The sequence below is a fragment of the Petromyzon marinus genome, chromosome 37 (assembly GCF_048934315.1).
Source record: "Petromyzon marinus isolate PM22_M1 ecotype Great Lakes invasive population chromosome 37, UKy_Petmar_22M1.pri1.0, whole genome shotgun sequence".
Lineage (NCBI taxonomy): Eukaryota > Metazoa > Chordata > Hyperoartia > Petromyzontiformes > Petromyzontidae > Petromyzon > Petromyzon marinus.
In genome coordinates, this window is record NC_133703.1 from 13,178,691 (window position 1) to 13,204,476 (window position 25,786).

The following is a 25,786-nucleotide window of genomic DNA, read 5'->3' on the forward strand; positions in this document are numbered from 1 at the left end:
TCCACGTGAATTCATTAAAATGATGAATTTCCAAATAGATGTGTAAATGTCCAATTACTGACTTTGAACACGTTTGTGCTGATTGTACACGTGAACACCCTTCTAATTTAAACGTGAAATAGTGTCATGTGGTTCAGAGTGGGGGGGGAGGGGTTATACTTCACCACGCTGGTCGGTTCGGGTGGATTGATGGGGGGATAAACTAAATTAAAAGATGTCATTTATAAATGTAACATTTTTACGTAATTTAGATCTTATTTGAGCAGGATTTTTTTCCCCTATAATACGTTTTCGCTTAAATTGAAGTCTCTTGCTGTTATACCCCACTGTTTAAGGGAATGTTATTTAAGACCCCGAATGTCTGTCTCCGCTCAAAGGGGGAGGTAGCCCCCCAAATGTGACCCGCCCCCCCCCCAGACAAAGATCCCCCGTATAGCCTGAACAGACTTTTAGGGGAAGTGCTGTTAGCGAGCACCAATGCATGCCGGTCACGGCACACAAGGGGGTGGGTAGCCACTACCACGCCCGGCCGCCTTTGTCTCCCTTAGTGGCGATGCTTACACACCGCACCAGGTACTCACTTGAGATCGAGTCGACCTCGGGGGAGGCCCTGGACCGGTTCAGATAAGTGGTCACCGGTGTTGACCGTGAGTGGGAATCGAATTCGGCTCGCCAGGTCAGTAGTAGTGCAGCGCGTTACCACCCAACAACAAACCCCCGTGGTGACGTCACCACACAGTGTTGATGGTGGTGTTGATGTCAACAGCACTGTGAGTGTAACAGTGGTGGTGGTGGTGTTGATGGTGGTGTTGATGTCAACAGCGCTGTGAGTGTAGCAGCAGTGGTGTTGATGGTGGTGTTGATGTCAGCAGCACTGTGAGTGTCACAGTGGTGGTGTTGGTGTTGATGGTGGTGTTGATGTCAGCAGCACTGTGAGTGTCACAGTGGTGGTGTTGGTGTTGATGGTGGTGTTGATGTCAGCAGCACTGTGAGTGTCACAGTGGTGGTGTTGGTGTTGATGGTGGTGTTGATGTCAACAGCGCTGTGAGTGTAGCAGCAGTGGTGTTGGTGTTGATGGTGGTGTTGATGTCAGCAGCACTGTGAGTGTCACAGTGGTGGTGTTGGTGTTGATGGTGGTGTTGATGTCACCACCACTGTGAGTGTCACAGTGGTGGTGTTGATGTTGATGGTGGTGTTGATGTCAGCAGCACTGTGAGTGTCACAGTGGTGGTGTTGGTGTTGATGGTGGTGTTGATGTCAGCAGCACTGTGAGTGTCACAGTGGTGGTGTTGGTGTTGATGGTGGTGTTGATGTCACCACCACTGTGAGTGTCACAGTGGTGGTGTTGATGTTGATGGTGGTGTTGATGTCAGCAGCACTGTGAGTGTCACAGTGGTGGTGTTGGTGTTGATGGTGGTGTTGATGTCAGCAGCACTGTGAGTGTCACAGTGGTGGTGGTGTTGATGGTGGTGTTGATGTCAGCAGCACTGTGAGTGTCACAGTGGTGGTGTTGGTGTTGATGGTGGTGATGATGTCAGCAGCACTGTGAGTGTCACAGTGGTGGTGTTGATGGTGGTGTTGATGTCACCACCACTGTGAGTGTCACAGTGGTGGTGTTGGTGTTGATGGTGGTGATGATGTCAGCAGCACTGTGAGTGTAAAAGTGGTGGTGTTGATGGTGGTGTTGATGGTGGTGTTGATGTCAGCACTGTGAGTGTCACAGTGGTGGTGTTGGTGTTGATGGTGGTGTTAATGGCAGCACTGTGAGTGTCACAGTGGTGTTGGTGTTGATGGTGGTGATGATGTCAGCAGCACTGTGAGTGTCACAGTGGTGGTGTTGGTGTTGATGGTGGTGTTGATGTCAGCAGCACTGTGAGTGTAGCAGTGGTGGTGTTGATGTTGATGGTGGTGTTGATGTCAGCAGCACTGTGAGTGTCAGAGTGGTGGTGTTGGTGTTGATGGTGGTGTTGATGTCAGCAGCACTGTGAGTGTCAGAGTGGTGGTGTTGGTGTTGATGGTGGTGTTGATGTCAGCAGCAGTGCGAGTGTAGCAGTGGTGGTGTTGGTGTTGATGGTGGTGATGATGTCAGCAGCACTGTGAGTGTCACAGTGGTGGTGTTGGTGTTGATGGTGGTGTTGATGTCAGCAGCACTGAGTGTAGCAGTGGTGGTGTTGGTGTTGATGGTGGTGTTGATGTCAGCAGCACTGTGAGTGTAACAGTGGTGGTGTTGGTGTTGATGGTGGTGTTGATGTCAGCAGCACTGTGAGTGTCACAGTGGTGGTGTTGGTGTTGATGGTGGTGATGATGTCAGCAGCACTGTGAGTGTCACAGTGGTGGTGTTGATGGTGGTGTTGATGTCAGCAGCACTGTGAGTGTAACAGTGGTGGTGTTGGTGTTGATGGTGGTGATGATGTCAGCAGCACTGTGAGTGTCACAGTGGTGGTGTTGGTGTTGATGGTGGTGATGATGTCAGCAGCACTGTGAGTGTCACAGTGGTGGTGTTGGTGTTGATGGTGGTGTTGATGTCAGCAGCACTGTGAGTGTCACAGTGGTGGTGTTGGTGTTGATGGTGGTGATGATGTCAGCAGCACTGTGAGTGTCACAGTGGTGGTGTTGATGTTGGTGTTGATGGTGGTGTTGATGTCAGCACTGTGAGTGTCACAGTGGTGGTGTTGGTGTTGATAGTGGTGTTAATGTCAGCAGCACTGTGAGTGTCACAGTGGTGGTGTTGGTGTTGATGGTGGTGTTGATGTCAGCAGCACTGTGAGTGTAACAGTGGTGGTGTTGATGTTGATGGTGGTGATGATGTCAGCAGCACTGTGAGTGTCACAGTGGTGGTGTTGGTGTTGATGGTGGTGATGATGTCAGCAGCACTGTGAGTGTCACAGTGGTGGTGTTGGTGTTGATGGTGGTGTTGATGTCAGCAGCACTGTGAGTATCACAGTGGTGGTGTTGGTGTTGATGGTGGTGTTGATGTCAGCAGCACTGTGAGTGTAGTAGTGGTGGTGTTGATGTTGATGGTGGTGTTGATGTCAGCAGCACTGTGAGTGTAACAGTGGTGGTGTTGGTGTTGATGGTGGTGTTGATGTCAGCAACACTGAGTGTAGCAGTGGTGGTGTTGGTGTTGATGGTGGTGTTGATGTCAGCAGCACTGTGAGTGTCACAGTGGTGGTGTTGGTGTTGATGGTGGTGTTGATGTCAGCAGCACTGTGAGTGTCACAGTGGTGGTGTTGGTGTTGATGGTGGTGTTGATGTCAGCAGCACTGTGAGTGTCACAGTGGTGGTGTTGGTGTTGATGGTGGTGTTGATGTCAACAGCGCTGTGAGTGTAGCAGCAGTGGTGTTGGTGTTGATGGTGGTGTTGATGTCAGCAGCACTGTGTCACAGTGGTGGTGTTGGTGTTGATGGTGGTGTTGATGTCACCACCACTGTGAGTGTCACAGTGGTGGTGTTGATGTTGATGGTGGTGTTGATGTCAGCAGCACTGTGAGTGTCACAGTGGTGGTGTTGGTGTTGATGGTGGTGTTGATGTCAGCAGCACTGTGAGTGTCACAGTGGTGGTGTTGGTGTTGATGGTGGTGTTGATGTCACCACCACTGTGAGTGTCACAGTGGTGGTGTTGATGTTGATGGTGGTGTTGATGTCAGCAGCACTGTGAGTGTCACAGTGGTGGTGTTGGTGTTGATGGTGGTGTTGATGTCAGCAGCACTGTGAGTGTCACAGTGGTGGTGGTGTTGATGGTGGTGTTGATGTCAGCAGCACTGTGAGTGTCACAGTGGTGGTGTTGGTGTTGATGGTGGTGATGATGTCAGCAGCACTGTGAGTGTCACAGTGGTGGTGTTGATGGTGGTGTTGATGTCACCACCACTGTGAGTGTCACAGTGGTGGTGTTGGTGTTGATGGTGGTGATGATGTCAGCAGCACTGTGAGTGTAACAGTGGTGGTGTTGATGGTGGTGTTGATGGTGGTGTTGATGTCAGCACTGTGAGTGTCACAGTGGTGGTGTTGGTGTTGATGGTGGTGTTAATGGCAGCACTGTGAGTGTCACAGTGGTGTTGGTGTTGATGGTGGTGATGATGTCAGCAGCACTGTGAGTGTCACAGTGGTGGTGTTGGTGTTGATGGTGGTGTTGATGTCAGCAGCACTGTGAGTGTAGCAGTGGTGGTGTTGATGTTGATGGTGGTGTTGATGTCAGCAGCACTGTGAGTGTCAGAGTGGTGGTGTTGGTGTTGATGGTGGTGTTGATGTCAGCAGCACAGTGAGTGTCAGAGTGGTGGTGTTGGTGTTGATGGTGGTGTTGATGTCAGCAGCAGTGCGAGTGTAGCAGTGGTGGTGTTGGTGTTGATGGTGGTGATGATGTCAGCAGCACTGTGAGTGTCACAGTGGTGGTGTTGGTGTTGATGGTGGTGTTGATGTCAGCAGCACTGAGTGTAGCAGTGGTGGTGTTGGTGTTGATGGTGGTGTTGATGTCAGCAGCACTGTGAGTGTAACAGTGGTGGTGTTGGTGTTGATGGTGGTGTTGATGTCAGCAGCACTGTGAGTGTCACAGTGGTGGTGTTGGTGTTGATGGTGGTGATGATGTCAGCAGCACTGTGAGTGTCACAGTGGTGGTGTTGATGGTGGTGTTGATGTCAGCAGCACTGTGAGTGTAACAGTGGTGGTGTTGGTGTTGATGGTGGTGATGATGTCAGCAGCACTGTGAGTGTCACAGTGGTGGTGTTGGTGTTGATGGTGGTGATGATGTCAGCAGCACTGTGAGTGTCACAGTGGTGGTGTTGGTGTTGATGGTGGTGTTGATGTCAGCAGCACTGTGAGTGTCACAGTGGTGGTGTTGGTGTTGATGGTGGTGATGATGTCAGCAGCACTGTGAGTGTCACAGTGGTGGTGTTGATGTTGGTGTTGATGGTGGTGTTGATGTCAGCACTGTGAGTGTCACAGTGGTGGTGTTGGTGTTGATAGTGGTGTTAATGTCAGCAGCACTGTGAGTGTCACAGTGGTGGTGTTGGTGTTGATGGTGGTGTTGATGTCAGCAGCACTGTGAGTGTAACAGTGGTGGTGTTGATGTTGATGGTGGTGATGATGTCAGCAGCACTGTGAGTGTCACAGTGGTGGTGTTGGTGTTGATGGTGGTGATGATGTCAGCAGCACTGTGAGTGTCACAGTGGTGGTGTTGGTGTTGATGGTGGTGTTGATGTCAGCAGCACTGTGAGTATCACAGTGGTGGTGTTGGTGTTGATGGTGGTGTTGATGTCAGCAGCACTGTGAGTGTAGTAGTGGTGGTGTTGGTGTTGATGGTGGTGTTGATGTCAGCAGCACTGTGAGTGTAACAGTGGTGGTGTTGGTGTTGATGGTGGTGTTGATGTCAGCAACACTGAGTGTAGCAGTGGTGGTGTTGGTGTTGATGGTGGTGTTGATGTCAGCAGCACTGTGAGTATCACAGTGGTGGTGTTGGTGTTGATGGTGGTGTTGATGTCAGCAGCACTGTGAGTGTAGTAGTGGTGGTGTTGGTGTTGATGGTGGTGTTGATGTCAGCAGCACTGTGAGTATCACAGTGGTGGTGTTGGTGTTGATGGTGGTGTTGATGTCAGCAGCACTGTGAGTATAGCAGCAGTGGTGGTGTTGTTGTTGATGGTGGTGTTGATGTCAGCAGCAGTGTGAGTGTAACAGTGGTGGTGTTGGTGTTGATGGTGGTGATGATGTCAGCAGCACTGTGAGTGTCACAGTGGTGGTGTTGGTGTTGATGATGGTGTTGATGTCAGCAGCACTGTGAGTGTAGTAGTGGTGGTGTTGATGGTGGTGTTGATGTCAACAGCACTGTGAGTATAGCAGCAGTGGTGGTGGTGGTAGTAGGAGTGTAGTAGTGGTAGTATAGTGGTAGTGTAGTGGTGGTAGTAGTAGTGTTAGTAGTGTTAGTGTAGTGGTGGAGTAGTAGTAGTGTAGTGGTAGTAGTGGTAGTGTAGTAGTAATAGTACTAGTTGTGTTAGAGTGGACTGTTATTGTGTAGTGGTAGTAGTAGTGATAGTAGTAGTGTAGTGTTAGTAGTGGTAGTGTAGTGATAGTAGTGTTAGTGTAGTGTTGGTGGTAGTAGTATAGTAGTAGTGTAGTGGTAGTAGTATAGTGTCAGTGATAGCAGTAGTGTTAGTGATAGTAGTAGTGATAGTGTTAGTGTCGTTTTGGAGTGGTAGTAGTAGTGTAGTGGTAGTAGTATAGTAGTAATGTAGTAGTGATAGTAGTAATAGTAGTGATAGTAGTGTAGTCTTAATAGTAGTGTTAGTGTAGTAGTAATAGTGTTAGTGTAGTGTTGGAGTGGAGTGGTAGTAGTAGTAGTGGTAGTAGTGATAGTAGTATAGTAGTAGTATAGTGTAGTGATAGTAGTAGTAATAGTAGTGATAGTAGTAATAGTAGTGATAGTAGCATAGTAGTAGTAATAGTAGTGTTAGTGTAGTGTTAGTAGTGATAGCGTTGATGTAGTGTAGTGTTGGAGTGGAGTGGTAGTAGTAATAGTGGTAGTAGTGATAGTAGTAGTAGTGATAGTAGCAGTATAGCAGTGATAGTAGTAGTAATAGTAGTATAGTAGTAGTAATAGTAGTGTTAGTGTAGTGTTAGTAGTGATAGTGTTGGTGTAGTGTTGGAGTGGAGTGGTAGTAGTAGTAGTATAGTAGTAATAGTAGCATAGTAGTAGTAATAGTAGTGTTAGTGTAGTGTTGGAGTGGATTGGTAGTAGTAGTGGTAGTAGTATAGTAGTGATAGTAGTATAGTAGTAGTAAAGTAGTGATAGGATAGTAGTAGTGATAGTAGTATAGTAATAGTAGTGTTAGTAGTGATAGTGTTGGTGTAGTGTTGGAGTGGAGTGGTAGTAGTAGTGGTAGTAGTATAGTAGTGGTAGTAGTATAGTAGTGATAGTAGTATGGTAGTAGTAAAGTAGTGATAGTAGTATAGTAGTAGTGATAGTAGTATAGTAGTAGTGTTAGTGTAGTGTTAGTAGTGATAGTGTTGGTGGTGTTGGAGTGGAGTGGTAGTAGTAGCATAGTAGTAATAGTAGTATAGTAGTAGTGATAGTAGTATAGCAGTGATAGTAGTATAGTAGTGATAGTAGTAGTAAAAGTAGTAAAGTAGTAGTGATAGTAGTATAGTAGTAGTATAGTAGTGATAGTAGTAGTATAGTAGTGTTAGTAGTGATAGTAGTATAATAGTAGTAATAGTAGTATATAGTAGTGATAGTAGTATAGTAGTAGTATAGTAGTGATAGTAGTAGTATAGTAGTAGTGTTAGTAGTGATAGTAGTATAGTAGTAGTAATAGTAGTGTTAGTGTAGTGTTAGTAGTGATAGTGTTGGTGTAGTGTTGGAGTGGAGTGGTAGTAGTCGTGGTAGTATAGTAGTAATAGTAGCATAGTATTAGTAATAGTAGTGTTAGTGTAGCGTTAGTAGTGATAGTGTTACTGTAGTGTTGGAGTGGAGTGGTAGTAGTAGTGGTAGTAGTATAGTAGTGATAGGAGTATAGTAGTAGTAAAGTAGTGATAGTAATAGTATAGTAGTAGTGATAGTAGTATAGTAATAGTAGTGTTAGTAGTGATAGTGTTGGTGTAGTGTTGGAGTGGTAGTAGTGGTAGTGGTAGTAGTATAGTAGTAATAGTAGTATAGTAGTAGTGATAGTAGTATAGTAATAGTAGTGTTAGTGTAGTGTTAGTAGTGATAGTGTTGGTGTAGTGTTGGAGTGGAGTGGTAGTAGTAGTGGTAGTAGTATAGTAGTGATAGTAGTATGGTAGTAGTAAAGTAGTGATAGTAGTAGTATAGTAGTAGTGATAGTAGTATAGTAGTAGTGTTAGTGTAGTGTTAGTAGTGATAGTGTTGGTGGTGTTGGAGTGGAGTGGTAGTAGTAGCATAGTAGTAATAGTAGTATAGTAGTAGTGATAGTAGTATAGTAGTGATAGTAGTATAGTAGTGATAGTAGTAATAGTAGTATAGTAGTAGTGATAGTAGTATAGTAGTAGTATAGTAGTAGTGTTAGTAGTGATAGTAGTATAGTAGTAGTAATAGTAGTGTAGTAGTGATAGTGTTGGTGTAGTGTTGGAGTGGAGTGGTAGTAGTATAGTAGTGATAGTAGTATAGTAGTGATAGTAGTATAGTAGTATAGTAATAGTAGTGTTATTGTAGTGTTAGTAGTATAGTAATAGTAGTGTTAGTGTAGTGTTAGTAGTGATAGTGTTGGTGTAGTCTTGGAGTGGTAGTAGTAGTATAGTAGTAATAGTAGTATAGTAGTAGTGATAGTAGTATAGTAGTGATAGTAGTATAGTAGTAGTGATAGTAGTATAGTGATAGTATAGTAGTAGTAATAGTAGTGTTAGTGTAGTGTTAGTAGTGATAGTGTTGGTGTAGTGTTGGAGTGGAGTGGTAGTAGTAGTATAGTAGTGATAGTAGTATAGTAGTGATAGTAGTAGTATAGTAGTGTTAGTAGTATAGTAGTATAGTAATAGTAGTGTTAGTGTAGTGTTAGTAGTGATAGTAGTATAGTAATAGTAGTGTTAGTGTAGTATTAGTAGTGATAGTGTTGGTCTAGTGTTGGAGTGGAGTGGTAGTAGTATAGTAGTGATAGTAGTATAGTAGTAGTAGTAGTGTTAGTAGTGATAGTAGTATAGTAATAATAGTGTTAGTGTAGTGTTAGTAGTTATAGTGTTGGTGTAGTGTTGGAGTGGAGTGGTAGTAGTATAGTAGTGATAGTATAGTAGTGATAGTAGTAGTAATAGTAGTATAGTAATAGTATAGTAGTAGTGATAGTAGTATAGTAATAGTAGTGATAGTGTAGTGTTAGTAGTGATAGTGTTGGTGTAGTGTTGGAGTGGAGTGGTAGTAGAAGTAGTGGTAGTAGTATAGTAGTAATAGTAGTAGTGTTTGTAGTGTTAGTAGTGATAGTAGTATAGTAATAATAGTGTTAGTGTAGTATTAGTAGTGATAGGGTTGGTGTAGTGTTGGAGTTGAGTGGTAGTAGTATAGTAGTGATAGTAGTATAGTAGAAGTGATAGTAATGATAGTAGTATAGCAATAGTAGTGTTAGTGTAGTGTTAGTAGTGATAGTGTTGGTGTAGTGTTGGAGTGGAGTGGTAGTAGTAGTATAGTAGTAGTATAGTAGTAGTAATAGTAGTAGTGATAGCAGTATAGTAGTAGTATAGTAGTCATAGCAGTGTTAGTAGTGATAGTAGTAGTAATAGTAGTGATAGTGTAGTCTTAGTAGTGATAGTGTTGGTGTAGTGTTGGAGTGGAGTGGTAGTAGTATAGTAGTAGTATAGTAGTGATAGTAGTATAGTAGTGATAGTAGTAGTAATAGTAGTATAGTAGTACTAGTAGTATAGTAGTATAGTAATAGTAGTGTTAGTGTAGTGTTAGTAGTGGTAGTGTTGGTGTAGTGTTGGAGTGGAGTGGTAGTAGTGGTAGTAGTATAGTAGTAGTGATAGTAGTATAGTAGTGACAGTAGAATAGTTGTGATAGTAGTAGTATAGTAGTAGTGTTAGTAGTGATAGTGTGGTGTAGTGTTGGAGTGGAGTGGTAGTATAGTAGTGATAGTAGTAGTATAGTAGTAGTGATAGTAGTATAGTAGTAATAGTAGTAGTGTTAGTAGTGATAGTAGTATAGTAATAGTAGTGTTAGTATAATAATAGTAGTGATAGTGTTGGTGTAGCGTTGGAGTGGAGTGGTAGTAGTATAGTAGTGATAGTAGTATAGTAATAGTAGTGTTAGTGTAGTGTTAGTAGTGATAGTGTTGGTGTAGTGTTGGAGTGGAGTGGTAGTAGTAGTATAGTAGTGATAGTAGTAGTATAGTAGTAGTGGTAGTAGTATAGTAGTAGTGGTAGTAGTATAGTAGTGATAGTAGTAGTAATAGTAGTAATGTTAGTAGTGATAGTAGTATAGTAATAGTAGTGTTAGTATAGTAATAGTAGTGATAGTGTTGGTGTAGTGTTGGAGTGGAGTGGTAGTAGTGGTAGTAGTATAGTAGTGATAGTAGTATACTAGTAGTGATAGTAGTATAGTAAGAGTAGTGATAGTGTAGTGTTAGTAGTGATAGTGTTGGTGTAGTGTTGGAGTGGATTGGTAGTAGTAGTAATGGTAGTAATATAGTAGTAGTGAAAGTAGTATAGTGATAGTAGTATAGTGTTAGTAGTGTTAGTATAGTGTTAGTAGTGATAGTGTTGGTGTCGTGTTGGAGTGGAGTGGTAGTAGTAGTGATAGTAGTATTGTAGTAGTGATAGTAGTATAGTAGTAGTGTTAGTAGTGATAGTAGTATAGTGATAGTAGTGATAGTGTTGGTGTAGTGTTGGAGTGGAGTGGTAGTATAATAGTAGTGGTAGTAGTATAGTAGTGATAGTAGTATAGTAGTGATAGTGTTGGAGTGGTAGTATAATAGTAGTGGTAGTAGTATAGTAGTGATAGTAGTATAGTAGTGATAGTGTTGGTGTAGTGTTGGAGTGGAGTGGTAGTAGTAGTGGTAGTAGTATAGTAGTGATAGTAGTATAGTAATAGTAGTGATAGTGTTGGTGTAGTGTTGGAGTGGAGTGGTAGTAGTAATAGTAGTGATAGTAGTATAGTAGTAGTAATAGGAGTGCTAGTGTAGTGTTAGTAGTGATAGTAGTATAGTAAAATTGTGTTAGTGTAGTGTTAGTAGTGATAGTGTTGGTGTAGTGTTGGAGTGGAGTGGTAGTAGTATAGTAATAGTAGTGTTAGTAGTGATAGTAGTATAGTAATAGTAGTGTTAGTGTAGTGTTAGTAGTGATAGTGTTGGTGTAGTGTTGGAGTGGAGTGGTAGTGTAGTGGTAGTAGTATAGTAGTGATAGTAGTATAGTAATAGTAGTGATAGTAGTATAGTAATAGTAGTGTTAGTATAGTAATAGTAGTGATAGTGTTGGTGTAGTGTTGGAGTGGAGTGGTAGTAGTATAGTAATAGTAGTGTTAGTAGTATAGTAGTAGTAATAGTAGTGTTAGTGTAGTGTTAGTAGTGATAGTGTTGGTGTAGTGTTGGAGTGGAGTGGTAGTGTAGTGGTAGTAGTATAGTAGTGATAGTAGTATAGTAATAGTAGTGATAGTAGTATAGTAATAGTAGTGTTAGTATAGTAATAGTAGTGATAGTGTTGGTGTAGTGTTGGAGTGGAGTGGTAGTAGTATAGTAATAGTAGTGTTAGTAGTATAGTAGTAGTAATAGTAGTGTTAGTGTAGTGTTAGTAGTGATAGTGTTGGTGTAGTGTTGGAGTGGAGTGGTAGTAGTATAGTAGTGATAGTAGTATAGTAATAGTAGTGATAGTAGTATAGTAATAGTAGTGTTAGTATAGTAATAGTAGTGATAGTGTTGGTGTAGTGTTGGAGTGGTAGTAGTATAGTAATAGTAGTGTTAATAGTATAGTAGTAGTAATAGTAGTGTTAGTATAGTAATAGTAGTGATAGTGTTGGTGTAGTGTTGTAGTGGTAGTAGTAGTGTAGTGGTAGTAGTATAGTTTTAGTAATAGTAGTGATAGTAGTATAGTAATAGTAGTTTAGTAGTATTAGTAGTGTTAGTGTTGGTGTAGTGTTGGAGTGGAGTGGTAGTAGTAGTATAGTAGTAATAGTAGTATAGTAATAGTAGTGTTAGTATAGTAATAGTAGTGATAGTGTTGGTGTAGTGTTGGAGTGGTAGTAGTATAGTAATAGTAGTGTTAGTAGTATAGTAGTAGTAATAGTAGTGTTAGTATAGTAGTGATAGTGTTGGTGTCGTGTTGGAGTGGAGTGTTAGTAGTGATAGTAGTATAGTAATAGTAGTGTTAGTGTAGTGTTCGTAGTAATAGTGTTGGTGTCGTGTTGGAGTGGAGTGGTGGTAGTGGTAATAGTAGTGTTAGTATAGTAATAGTAGTGTTAGTGTAGTGTTAGTAGTGATAGTGTTGGTGTAGTGTTGGAGTGGAGTGTTAGTAGTAGTGGTAGTAGTTAGAGTAGTAGTAATAGTAGTGTTAGTGTAGTGATAGTGTAGTGTTAGTAGTGATAGTGTTGGTGTAGTGTTGGAGTGGAGTGTTAGTAGTAGTGGTAGTAGTGATAGTAGTAGTAATAGTAGTGTTAGTGTAGTGATAGTGTAGTGTTAGTAGTGATAGTGTTGGTGTAGTGTTGGAGTGGAGTGGTAGTAGTAGTAGTGGTAGTAGTATAGTAGTGATAGTAGTATAATAGTAGTATAGTAGTGATGGTAGTATAGTAATAGTAGTGTTAGTCTTCTTTGGTTCTTTCGGTAAAGTCACGTAGAATGAGAATAAAATAATAAATTGATAAAATAAAATAACACAATAATATTCTCACGACGTTTCGGCCACAACACAAGCGGCCTTCATCAGGTGAAGGGACGAGACTGTCTGGTAGGACAGCGCTGGAGTGAAAGAGCCACGTTCAGATCACGACCTTTAAGCTGTGTGAGAGGAAACAAAGCGCCTTGACAAAGGAATTAGCATATAATTTAGCATTGAAATGGCTGAGTGATTAGCTTGTGACTAGTCACAGAAATAGCTATGTTAAAAGTTAAAGCATACACATCCGCAGAGGCACCCCTTGATAAAGGAATTAGCATAGAATTTAGCATTGAAATAGCTAAGTTAAAGCATACACATCCGCAGAGGCACCCCTTGACAAAGGAATTAGCATAGAATTTAGCATTGAAATAGCTAAGTTAAAGCATACACATCCGCAGAGGCACCCCTTGACAAAGGAATTATCATAGAATTTAGCATTGAAATAGCTGAGTGATTAGCTTGTAACTGGTCACAGAAATAGCTACGTTAAAGTCAGAGCATACACATTCACCGAGGCACTTAGTACAAATCAAACAGGAGAATTTAGCACTGAAATAACTAGGCGAATTTAGCATTGAAATAACTGAGTGATTAGCTAGTGACTGGTCACAGAAATGACTATGTTGAAGTCAAGGCCTACACATCTGAGCTATTCACAGTACTATATAGTGAACCAATAAAAAACTAAAATATAAATTACCTTAATTTTATCAATAAACTCTATATTCTCCAATCAGCTAAGCTACCAACAATAAGTCGTTATATATCACAATGCTATATGGCGAAAAAATGGGTGGATTCTTACCCTCAACTTTAGCAACACGGATAGCTACGGGCCCCCGTTCAGACGGACGAGTTCATCCATGGTCAGAACAGAGGAGGGGGAGAGAGACAGCTGCGAGGCGCTGTTATACTCCATGTTGTAAACCATACCATTAACCGTGGTGTGAGAGGTATTAAGAGTCAATGCTGGTGAAAGAGCTGCGGTCTGAAGGTCATCGTAAAATACAATTAATTAAGAACAGAAATGGTTTAAAACATATTTCCAATGGTTACTAAGCCAGAATCCATCTTCTCGGTTGAAATTGTCTCTGTGCTTGTATATGTGAATGGCCTCATGTTAGTGTAGTGTTAGTAGTGATAGTGTTGGTGTAGTGTTGGAGTGGAGTGGTAGTAGTAGTAGTGTTAGTAGTATTGTAGTGATAGTAGTATAATAGTATTATAGTAGTGATAGTAGTAGTAATAGTAGTGTTAGTGTAGTGATAGTGTAGTGTTAGAATTGATAGTGTTGGTGTAGTGTTGGAGTGGAGTGGTAGTAGTAGTGGTAGTAGTAGTATAGTAGTGATAGTAGTATAATAGTAGTGATAGTAGTATAGTAATAGTAGTGTTAGTGTAGTGTTAGTAGTGATAGTGTTGGAGTGGAGTGGTAGTATAGTAGTGATAGTAGTATAATAGTAGTAATAGTAGTGTTAGTGTAGTGTTAGTAGTGATAGTGTTGGTGTAGTGTTGGAGTGGAGTGGTAGTAGTAGTAGTGGTAGTAGTATAGTGATAGTAGTATAATGGTAGTGATAGTATAGTAATAGTAGTATAGTAATAGTAGTGTTAGTGTAGTGTAAGTAGTGATAGTGTTGGTGTAGTGTTGGAGTGGAGTGGTAGTAGTAGTGGTAGTAGTATAATAGTATAGTGATAGTAGTGTTAGTAGTGATAGTGTTGGTGTAGTGTTGGAGTGGTAGTAGTAGTGTAGTGGTAGTAGTATAGTAGTAGTGGTAGTAGTATAGTAGTGATAGTATAGTAGTAGTAGTAGTGATAGTAGTATAATAGTAGTGTTAGTATAGTGTTAGTAGTGACAGTGTTGGTGTAGTGTTGGAGTGGTAGTAGTAGTATAGTAATAGTAGTGTTAGTATAGTAATAGTAGTGATAGTGTTGGTGTCGTGTTGGAGTGGTAGTAGTAGTGTAGTGGTAGTAGTATAGTAGTAGTAATAGTAGTGATAGTAGTATAGTAATAGTAGTTTAGTAGTGTTAGTGTTGGTGTAGTGTTGGAGTGGAGTGGTAGTAGTAGTATAGTAGTAATAGTAGTATAGTAGTGTTAGTATAGTAATAGTAGTGATAGTGTTGGTGTAGTGTTGGAGTGGTAGTAGTAGTAGTAATAGTAGTGATAGTAGTATAGTAGTAGTAATAGTAGTGTTAGTGTAGTAATAGTAGTATAGTAATAGTAGTGATAGTGTTGGTGTAGTGTTGGATTGGTAGTAATAGTAGTAATAGTAGTGATAGTAGTATAGTAGTAGTAATAGTAGTGTTAGTGTAGTAAAAGTAGTATAGTAATAGTAGTGATAGTGTTGGTGTGGAGTGGTAGTAGTGATAGTAGTAGTGATAGTAGTATAGTAATAGTAGTGTTAGTATAGTAATAGTATAGCAATAGTATTAATAGTAGTGATAGTGTTGGAGTGCAGTGGTAGTAGTGTAGTGGTAGTAGTATAGTAGTGATAGTAGTAGTGATAGTAGTATAATAGTAGTGATAGTAGTGTTAGTAGTGATAGTGGTATAGTAATAGTAGTGATAGTAGTATAGTAATAGTAGTGATAGTGTTGGTGTAGTGTTGGAGTGGAGTGGTAGTAGTGATAGTAGTATAGTAGTAGTGATAGTAGTATAGTAATAGTAGTGTTAGTATAGTAATAGTATAGTAATAGTAGTGATAGTGTTGGAGTGGAGTGGTAGTAGTGTAGTGGTAGTAGTATAGTAGTGATAGTAGTCTAGTAGTAGTGACAGTAGTATAGTAATAGTATAGTAATAGTAGTGATAGTGTTGGAGTGGAGTGGTAGTAGTGATAGTAGTATGGTAGTAGTGATAGTAGTATAGTAATAGTAGTGTTAGTATAGTAATAGTATAGTAATAGTAGTAAGAGTAGTGATAGTGTTGGAGTGGAGTGGTAGTAGTGATAGTAGTATACTAGTAGTGATAGTAGTATAGTAATAGTAGTGTTAGTATAGTAATAGTATAGTAATAGTAGTGATAGTGTTGGAGTGGAGTGGTAGTAGTGATAGTAGTATAGTAATAGTAGTGATAGTGTTGGTGTAGTGTTGGAGTGATAGTGTTGGAGTGGAGTGGTAGTAGTGATAGTAGTATAGTAATGTTAGTATAGTAATAGTATAGTAATAGTATAGTAGTAATAGTAGTGTTAGTATAGTGATAATGTTGGTGTAGTGTTGGAGTGATAGTGTTGGAGTGGAGTGGTAGTAGTGATAGTAGTATAGTAATAGTAGTGTTAGTATAGTAATAGTAGTAATAGTAGTGTTAGTATAGTGATAGTGTTGGTGTAGTGTTGGAGTGATAGTGTTGGAGTGGAGTGGTAGTAGTGATAGTAGTATAGTAATAGTATAGTAATAGTATAGTAATAGTAGTAGTAGTAATAGTATAGTAATAGTAGTGATAGTAGTAGTAATAGTATAGTAATAGTAGTGATAGTGTTGGAGTGGAGTGGTAGTAGTGATAGTAGTATAGTAGTATAGTGATAGTAGTATAGTAATAGTAGTAATAGAATAGTAATAGTATAGTAATAGTAGTGTTAGTGTTGGAGTGGAGTGGTAGTAGTGATAGTAGTATAGTAATAGTAGTGATAGTAGTAGTAATAGTATAGTAATAGTATAGTAATAGTAGTGATAGTGTTGGAGTGGAGTGGTAGTAGTGATAGTAGTATAGTAGTAGTGATAGTAGTATAGTAATAGTAGTGATAGTAGTAGTAATAGTATAGTAATAGTATAGTAATAGTAGTGATAGTGTTGGTGTAGTGTTGGAGTGGAGTGGTAGTAGTGATAGTAGCATAGTAGTAGTGATAGTAGTATAGTAATAGTAGTAATAGTATAGTAATAGTATAGTAATAGTAGTGATAGTGTTGGAGTGGTGTGGTAGTAGTGATAGTAGTATAGTAGTAGTGATAGTAGTATAGTAATAGTAGTGATAGTAGTAGTAATAGTATAGTAATAGTATAGTAATAGTAGTGATAGTGTTGGTGTAGTGTTGGAGTGGAGTGGTAGTAGTGATAGTAGCATAGTAGTAGTGATAGTAGTATAGTAATAGTAGTAATAGTATAGTAATAGTATAGTAATAGTAGTGATAGTGTTGGAGTGGAGTGGTAGTAGTGATAGTAGTATAGTAGTAGTGATAGTAGTATAGTAGTAATAGTATAGTAATAGTAGTGATAGTGTTGGAGTGGAGTGGTAGTAGTGATAGTAGTATAGTAATAGTAGTGATAGTAGTAGTAATAGTATAGTAATAGTATAGTAATAGTAGTGATAGTGTTGGAGTGGAGTGGTAGTAGTGATAGTAGTATAGTAGTAGTGATAGTAGTATAGTAATAGTAGTGATAGTAGTAGTAATAGTATAGTAATAGTATAGTAATAGTAGTGATAGTGTTGGTGTAGTGTTGGAGTGGAGTGGTAGTAGTGATAGTAGCATAGTAGTAGTGATAGTAGTATAGTAATAGTAGTAATAGTATAGTAATAGTAGTGATAGTGTTGGAGTGGAGTCACTCCGCTCCGGGTCTTCGCTGCAGTCGCGCCCGGCTCGTCCCGCGCTTCCGGGCGCCTCGCCGCGGTGTGGTGGTGGTTGTGGTGGTGGTGGCTGAGCCTTCTTCCTGTAGCAGCAGCAGCAGCCACGACTCCTCCTCCTCCTCCTCACCCAGCACTCACCACCCACACACTGCGAGGCAGCGCCACCGTCTTTGTCTTCCCGGTTCCAGCCCCGGCGCTCGGTGGACAACGCAGCAGGAGCGAAGACGACGACGACGACTCCCGTGACTGCCGAGCCCTGGGTGAGTGAGGGAATGAGTGAGAGGTGGTGAGTGAGTGAGTGGGTGAGTGAGGGAATGAGTGAGAGGTGGTGAGTGAGTGAGTGGGTGAGTGAGGGAATGAGTGAGTGAGGGAATGAGTGAGAGGTGGTGAGTGAGTGAGTGGGTGAGGGAATGAGTGAGTGAGTGAGGGAATGAGTGAGTGAGGGAATGAGTGAGAGGTGGTGAGTGAGTGGGTGAGTGAGGGAATGAGTGAGAGGTGGTGAGTGAGTGGGTGAGTGAGGGAATGAGTGAGTGAGTGAATGAGTGAGAGGTGGTGAGTGAGTGAATGAGGGAGTGAGTGAGACGTGGTGTGTGAGTGAGTGAGTGAATGAGTGGATGAGTGGGTGAGTGAGGGAATGAGTGAGAGGTGGTGTGTGAGTGAATGAGTGGGTGAGTGAGAGGTGGTGTGTGAGTGAGTGAGGGAGTGAGAGGTGGTGTGTGTGTGAATGAGTGAGGGAATGAGTGAGAGGTGGTGTGTGAGTGAATGAGTGAGTGAATGAGTGGGTGAGTGAGGGAATGAGTGAGAGGTGGTGTGTGAGTGAATGAGTGAGTGGGTGAGTGAGGGAATGAGTGAGAGGTGGTGTGTGAGTGAATGAGTGGGTGAGTGAGAGGTGGTGTGTGAGTGAATGAGGGAGTGAATGAGGAAGTGAATGAGTGAGAGGTGGTGTGTGAGTGAATGAGTGAGTGAATGAGTGGGTGAGTGAGGGAATGAGTGAGAGGTGGTGTGTGTGAATGAGTGAGGGAATGAGTGAGAGGTGGTGTGTGAGTGAGTGAGGGAGTGAGAGGTGGTGTGTGTGTGAATGAGTGAGGGAATGAGTGAGAGGTGGTGTGTGAGTGAATGAGTGGGTGAGTGAGGGAATGAGTGAGAGGTGGTGTGTGAGTGAATGAGGGAGTGAATGAGGGAATGAGTGAGAGGTGGTGTGTGAGTGAATGAGGGAGTGAATGAGGGAGTGAATGAGGGGATGAGTGAGAGGTGGTGTGTGAGTGAATGAGGGAGTGAATGTGTGAGTGAATGAGTGAGTGAGTGATTGAGTGAATGAGTGAGTGATTGAGTGAATGAATGAGTGAGTGATTGAGTGAGCGATTGAGGGAATGAGTGAGTGAATGAGGGAGTGAATGAGTGAGTGAATGAGTGAGTGAATTAATGAGTGAGTGATTGAGTGAATGAGTGAGTGATTGAGGGAATGAGTGAGTGAATGAGTTAGTGAATGAGTGTGAATGAAGGCATGAGGGAGAGGTGGTGTGTGAGTGATTGAGGGAATGAGTGATTGAGGGAATGAGTGAGTGATTGAGTGAATGATTGAATGAAAGGTGGTGTGAGTGATTGAGAATGAGGGAGGGATTTATTGTGTGATTGAGGGAGTAGTAATGAGCGATTTAGGGAATAAGGGAGTGAGTGAATGAGTGAGCGAATGAAGGAAACGCATGAGGGAGTGAATGAGTTATTTCTAGAATGAGGTAGTGAATGAATGATGTCAAGAATAAGGGGAGTGAATTAGTGAGTGGATTATTGACTAATATAACGAATGAGGGAGTGATGAGTAATTTGAGGGAGTGAATGCGTTCGTGATTGAATGAGGATAGTGAATGTGTGATTGAGGGAGTGAATGAATGAATGATTGAGACTGGCCTCTTCACTAGAACTGGGATTTAAAAGGACAACCCGATCCTTATACAGTGTAAGATTGAGCTTACATTGATGTTACATGGTGTGTGTGTGTGATGGTACATGGTGTGTGTGTTATGGTACATGGTGTGTGTGATGGTACATGGTGTGTGTGTGTGTGATGGTACATGGTGTGTGTGTGTGATGTTACATGGTGTATGTGTATGATGGTACATGGTGTTTGTGTGTGATGGTACATGGTGTGTGTGTGATGGTACATGGTGTGTGTGTGATGGTGCATGGTGTGTGTGTGATGGTGCATGGTGTGTGTGATGTTACATGGTGTGTGTGTGTGTGATGGTACATGGTGTGTGTGTGATGGTACATGGTGTGTGTGTGTGTGATGGTACATGGTGTGTGTGTGTGATGGTACATGGTGTGTGTGTGATGTTACATGGTGTGTGTGATGGTACATGATGTGTGTGATGGTACATGTTGTGTGTGATGGTACATGTTGTTTGTGTGATGGTACATGGTGTGTGTGTGATGTTACATGGTGTGTGTGATGGTACATGGTGTGTGTGTGATGGTACATGATGTGTGTGATGTTACATGGTGTGTGATGGTACATGGTGTGTGTGTGATGGTACATGGTGTGTGTGTGTGATGTTACATGATGTGTGTGTGTGATGTTACATGGTGTGTGTGATGGTACATGGTGTGTGTGTGATGGTACATGATGTGTGATGGTACATGGTGTGTGTGTGATGTTACATTGTGTGTGTGATGGTACATGGTGTGTGTGTGTGATGTTACATGGTGTGTGTGATGGTACATGGTGTGTGTGTGATGGTACATGGTGTTTGTGTGATGGTGCATGGTGTGTGTGTGATGTTACATGGTGTGTGTGTGATGGTACATGATGTGTGTGTGATGGTACATGGTGTGTGTATGATGGTACATGGTGTGTGTGTGATGTTACATGGTGTGTGTGTGATGGTGCATGGTGTGTGATGTTACATGGTGTGTGTGATGGTACATGGTGTGTGTGTGATGTTACATGGTGTGTGTGTGTTGGTACATGGTGTGTGTGTGATGGTACATGGTGTGTGTATGATGGTACATGGTGTGTGTGTGATGGTACATGGTGTGTGTGATGGTACATGATGTTGTGTGATGGTACATGGTGTGTGTGATGGTGCATGGTGTGTGTGATGGTACCTGATGTTTGTGTGATGGTACATGGTGTGTGTGATGGTACATGGTGTATGTGATGGTACATGATGTTTGTGTGATGTTACATGGTGTGTGTGATGGTACATGGTGTGTGTGATGGTACATGATGTGTGTGATGGTACATGGTGTTTGTGTGATGGTACATGGTGTGTGATGGTACATGGTGCATGGTGTGTGATGTTACATGGTGTGTGTGTGATGGTACATGGTGTGTGTGATGTTACATGGTGTGTGATGGTACATGTTGTGTGTGTGATGGTGCATGGTGTGTGATGGCACATGATGTGTGTGTGATGGTACATGATGTTTGTGTGATGGTACATGTTGTTTGTGTGATGGTACATGGTGTGTGTGTGATGGTACATGGTGTGTGTGTGATGGTACATGGTGTGTGTGTGATGGTACATGGTGTGTGTATGATGGTACATGGTGTGTGTGTGATGTTACATGGTGTGTGTGTGATGGTGCATGGTGTGTGATGTTACATGGTGTGTGATGGTACATGGTGTGTGTGTGATGTTACATGGTGTGTGTGTGATGGTACATGATGTGTGTGTGATGGTACATGGTGTGTGTATGATGGTACATGGTGTGTGTGTGATGTTACATGGTGTGTGTGTGTGATGGTGCATGGTGTGTGATGTTACATGGTGTGTGATGGTACATGGTGTGTGTGTGATGGTACATGGTGTGTGTGATGGTACATGGTGTATGTGATGGTACATGGTGTGTGTGTGATGGTACATGGTGTGTGTGATGTTACATGGTGTGTGATGGTACATGGTGTGTGTGTGATGGTACATGGTGTTTGTGTGTGTTGGTACATGGTGTGTGTGTGATGGTACATGGTGTGTGTATGATGGTACATGGTGTGTGTGTGTGTGATGGTACATGGTGTGTGTGATGGTACATGATGTTGTGTGATGGTACATGGTGTGTGTGATGGTACATGGTGTGTGTGATGGTACATGATGTTTGTGTGATGGTACATGGTGTGTGTGATGGTACATGGTGTATGTGATGGTACATGATGTTTGTGTGATGTTACATGGTGTGTGTGATGGTACATGGTGTGTGTGATGGTACATGATGTGTGTGATGGTACATGGTGTTTGTGTGATGGTACATGGTGTGTGATGGTACATGGTGCATGGTGTGTGATGTTACATGGTGTGTGTGATGTTACATGGTGTGTGATGGTACATGTTGTGTGTGTGATGGTGCATGGTGTGTGATGGCACATGATGTGTGTGTGATGGTACATGATGTTTGTGTGATGGTACATGTTGTTTGTGTGATGGTACATGGTGTGTGTGTGATGGTACATGGTGTGTGTGTGATGGTACATGGTGTGTGTGTGATGGTACATGGTGTGTGTGTGATGGTACATGGTGTGTGTGATGGTGCATGATGTTTGTGTGTGATGTTACATGGTGTGTGTGATGGTACATGGTGTGTGTGTGATGGTACATGATGTGTGTGATGGTACATGGTGTGTGTGTGATGGTGCATGGCGTGTGTGTGATGGTACATGGTGTGTGTGTGATGGTACATGGTGTGTGTGTGATGTTACATGGTGTGTGATGGTACATGGTGCATGGTGTGTGATGTTACATGGTGTGTGTGTGATGGTACATGATGTGTGTGATGTTACATGGTGTGTGTGATGTTACATGGTGTGTGTGTGATGTTACATGGTGTGTGTGATGGTGCATGGTGTGTGATGTTACATGGTGTGTGTGTGATGGTACATGGTGTGTGTGTGATGGTACATGGTGTGTGTGATGGTACATGGTGTATGTGATGGTACATGGTGTGTGTGTGATGGTACATGGTGTGTGTGATGTTACATGGTGTGTGTGATGGTACATGGTGTGTGTGTGATGGTACATGGTGTGTGTGTGATGGTACATGATGTGTGTGTGATAGTACATGGTGTGTGTGATAGTACATGGTGTGTGTGATGGTACATGGTGTGTGATGTTACATGGTGTGTGTGTGATGGTACATGGTGTGTGTGATGTTACATGGTGTGTGTGATGGTACATGGTGTGTGTGATGGTACATGGTGTGTGTGATGTTACATGGGGTGTGTAATGGTACATGGTGTGTGTGTGATTGTACATGGTGTGTGTGTGATGGTACATGATGTGTGTGTGATAGTACATGGTGTGTGTGATGGTACATGGTGTGTGTGATGGTACATGGTGTGTGTGTGATGGTACATGGTGTGTGTGTGATGGTAGATGGTGTGTGTGTGATGGTACATGGTGTGTGTGATGGTACATTGTGTGTGTGTGTGATGGTACATGGCGTGTGTGTGATGGTAAATGGTGTGTGTGTGATGGTACATGGTGTTTGTGTGTGTTGGTACATGGTGTTTGTGTGTGGTGGTACATGATGTGTGATGGTACATGGTGTGTGTGTGATGGTACATGGTGTGTGTGTGTGATGGTACATGGTGTTTGTGTGATGGTAAATGGTGTGGGTGTGTGATGGTAAATGGTGTGTGGTGGTACATGGTCTGTATGTGACGGTTCATGGTGTGCTGTGGTTATGTAGGACCAGGCTATGTTGATTATTCATAGCACGCACAACAATTATACCATTATAAGTAGGGCAGACTCATCAGCAGGTGATATCTTGATATCCAATAGTCGCCATGGCCAGTAATTAATATTGTCACGTGCATTTTCTCAAAACAGCAATTATGGTCGGTTTAATGTGAAGTGTTTAATGTAAAGTGTATATATAGTGTCTCCACACACGATATACATCCACACCAGGTGACTTCTCATACACTATGTACAAAGACACACACCATGTATTTACACACACACACACCATGTATCTACACATTCCAAGTACCATACACATACAATGTACCTATGCACACAACAACCGCCATTTTCCACTAAGTGACACCGCTGGTACCAGTGATCTGCAAGTCCACTCAGCTCCATGTGCACTTTATAGGCTACATGAAGTGTCTAAGGCTTGTTGGCAGGTTACGGGAAAGACTCAGGTGCCATGGGTTGACTGACAGAGATTACTGGCAGATGCACCACCTGTGCCCCCTACTGTACCAACTTTCTGTGTTTTAGCCGCCCGGCCCTCCACTCGTTGTTGTGAGCGTCGCTCCTCTGGCCTCTGCAATTTTTGGAAGGCGACTGCCTCCAACTGTCCAGTAGCGACCTTCACGAGCCTCCTCCACAGAGGCCGCTCTTAACACCGCTGGTACCAGTCATCGGCAAGTCCACTCAGCTCCACATCATCCTGCACTCCATCTCTTCTCCAGGTTATGCTGCGTCTGTTTAGCCCTCTCTATCTGGCCTAACAAAAACGTTTGGGCATGCAGTGGCTGGGAAGCCTTGCCTGACAGAGGAGCTCACCAATGGGACATTGTACATATCTTTCAAGGATTTGTGAGCTCCTTACACAATCCATCCTGGTTAAACCCAGGATGGATCTGAGGCAGCCTAGCCAGTATGTTTCTAACCGGTGAAGATGTTCCATCCGGGGGGTTCACGTTTCGCCAGCAAAGAAAAGGGAAGGCATGATAATGGCTGAAAAGACCCAAAGCTTCGTGTGGAGCGACATACAAGGGAGCTTCCACACAGCGTTACGCAGCCGATGAAAATATGCCACTCAATTGATTCGGAGTGAGACCTCTGCTGTCAAACCGAAGCTGGTCATAAGCACACTGCCCAGGCATGGAAACCTCTCCACAACTACCCCATGACCAGTGGCCAATGGGTTAGTTGTGGAGTGGGTGGAGTGCTTGTAATTCGTGGTTTAATAGTAATTGAATTTAAGGTGGAGGGGTCACCAGCCCCTAGCACCCGTACAGAGCCCCCGTTTGCAGCTGTGGTGGCTTTGAGTGCCTTCAGGGGAACAACCAATTGGAATTGGCCCTCCCCCAGGTCATGGCTCACAACCACGGCAGCATTACCATCCGGCACAGTCGAGGAGGTACAGGGGGGGGTTGTTTTTGACTCTCACACCGTGTACCTACACACACACACCGTGTACCTACACACACACACCGTGTACCTACACACACACACACCGTGTACCTACACACACACACACCGTGTACCTACACACACACACCGTGTACCTACACACACACCGTGTAGCTACACACACACACCGTGTACCTACACACACACACCGTGTACCTACACACACACACACCGTGTACCTACACACACCGTGTACCTACACACACACACACCGTGTACCTACACACACACACACCGTGTACCTACACACACACACACACCGTGTACCTACACACACACCCCGTGTACCACTACACACACACGCCGTGTACCTACACACACACCCCGTGTACCTACACACACACCCCGTGTACCACTACACACACACACCGTGTACCTACACACACACACACCGTGTACCTACACACACACCGTGTACCTACACACACACCGTGTACCTACACACACACCGTGTACCTACACACACACACCGTGTACCACTACACACACACACCGTGTACCTACACACACACACCGTGTACCTACACACACACACCGTGTACCTACACACACACACCGTGTACCTACACACACACACCGTGTACCTACACACACACACCGTGTACCTACACACACACCGTGTACCTACACACACACACACCGTGTACCTACACACACACACACCGTGTACCTACACACACACACACCGTGTACCTACACACACACACACCGTGTACCTACACACACATCCCGTGTACCACTACACACACACCGTGTACCTACACACACACCGTGTACCTACACACACACCGTGTACCTACACACACACACCGTGTACCTACACACACACACCGTGTACCTACACACACACACACCGTGTACCTACACACACCGTGTACCACTACACACACACACCGTGTACCTACACACACATACCGTGTACCACTACACACACACACCGTGTACCTACACACACATACCGTGTACCACTACACACACACACCGTGTACCTACACACACACACACCTTGTACCTACACACACCGTGTACCTACACACACACACCGTGTAGCCACACACACACCGTGTACCTACACACACATCGTGTACCTACACACACACACACCGTGTACCTACACACACACACCGTGTACCTACACACACACACACACACCGAGTACCTACACACACACACACACCGTGTACCTACACACACATATACACACCGTGTACCTACACACACACACCGTGTACCTACACACACACACACCGTGTACCTACACACACACACCGTGTACCTACACACACACACACACCGTGTACCTACACACACACACACCGTGTACCTACACACACACACCGTGTACCTACACACACACCGTGTAGCTACACACACACACCGTGTACCTACACACACACACACACCGTGTACCTACACACACACACACCGTGTACCTACACACACCGTGTACCTACACACACACACACACCGTGTACCTACACACACACACACCGTGTACCTACACACACACATACCGTGTACCTACACACACACATACCGTGTACCTACACACACACATACCGTGTACCTACACACACACACCGTGTACCTACACACACACATACCGTGTACCTACACACACACACACCGTGTACCTACACACACACACCGTGTACCACTACACACACACACACACCGTGTACCTACACACACACACCGTGTACCTACACACACACCATGTACCTACACACACACATACCGTGTACCTACACACACACACACCGTGTACCTACACACACACACACACCGTGTACCTACACACACACCC

At 43.1% G+C, this 25,786-nt stretch overlaps 1 protein-coding gene across 1 annotated transcript in view; it reads left to right on the forward strand.

Annotated features, from left to right (window-relative positions):
• The first annotated feature begins 16,476 nt into the window (after nucleotides 1-16,476).
• Nucleotides 16,477-25,786, forward strand: part of LOC116949738 (uncharacterized) — a 34,789-nt gene continuing 25,479 nt past the window's right edge. The window contains exon 1 of the mRNA XM_032967369.2: nucleotides 16,477-17,094. The gene's annotated coding sequence lies outside the window, so the exon portion shown is untranslated. The remainder of the gene's footprint in view (nucleotides 17,095-25,786) is intronic.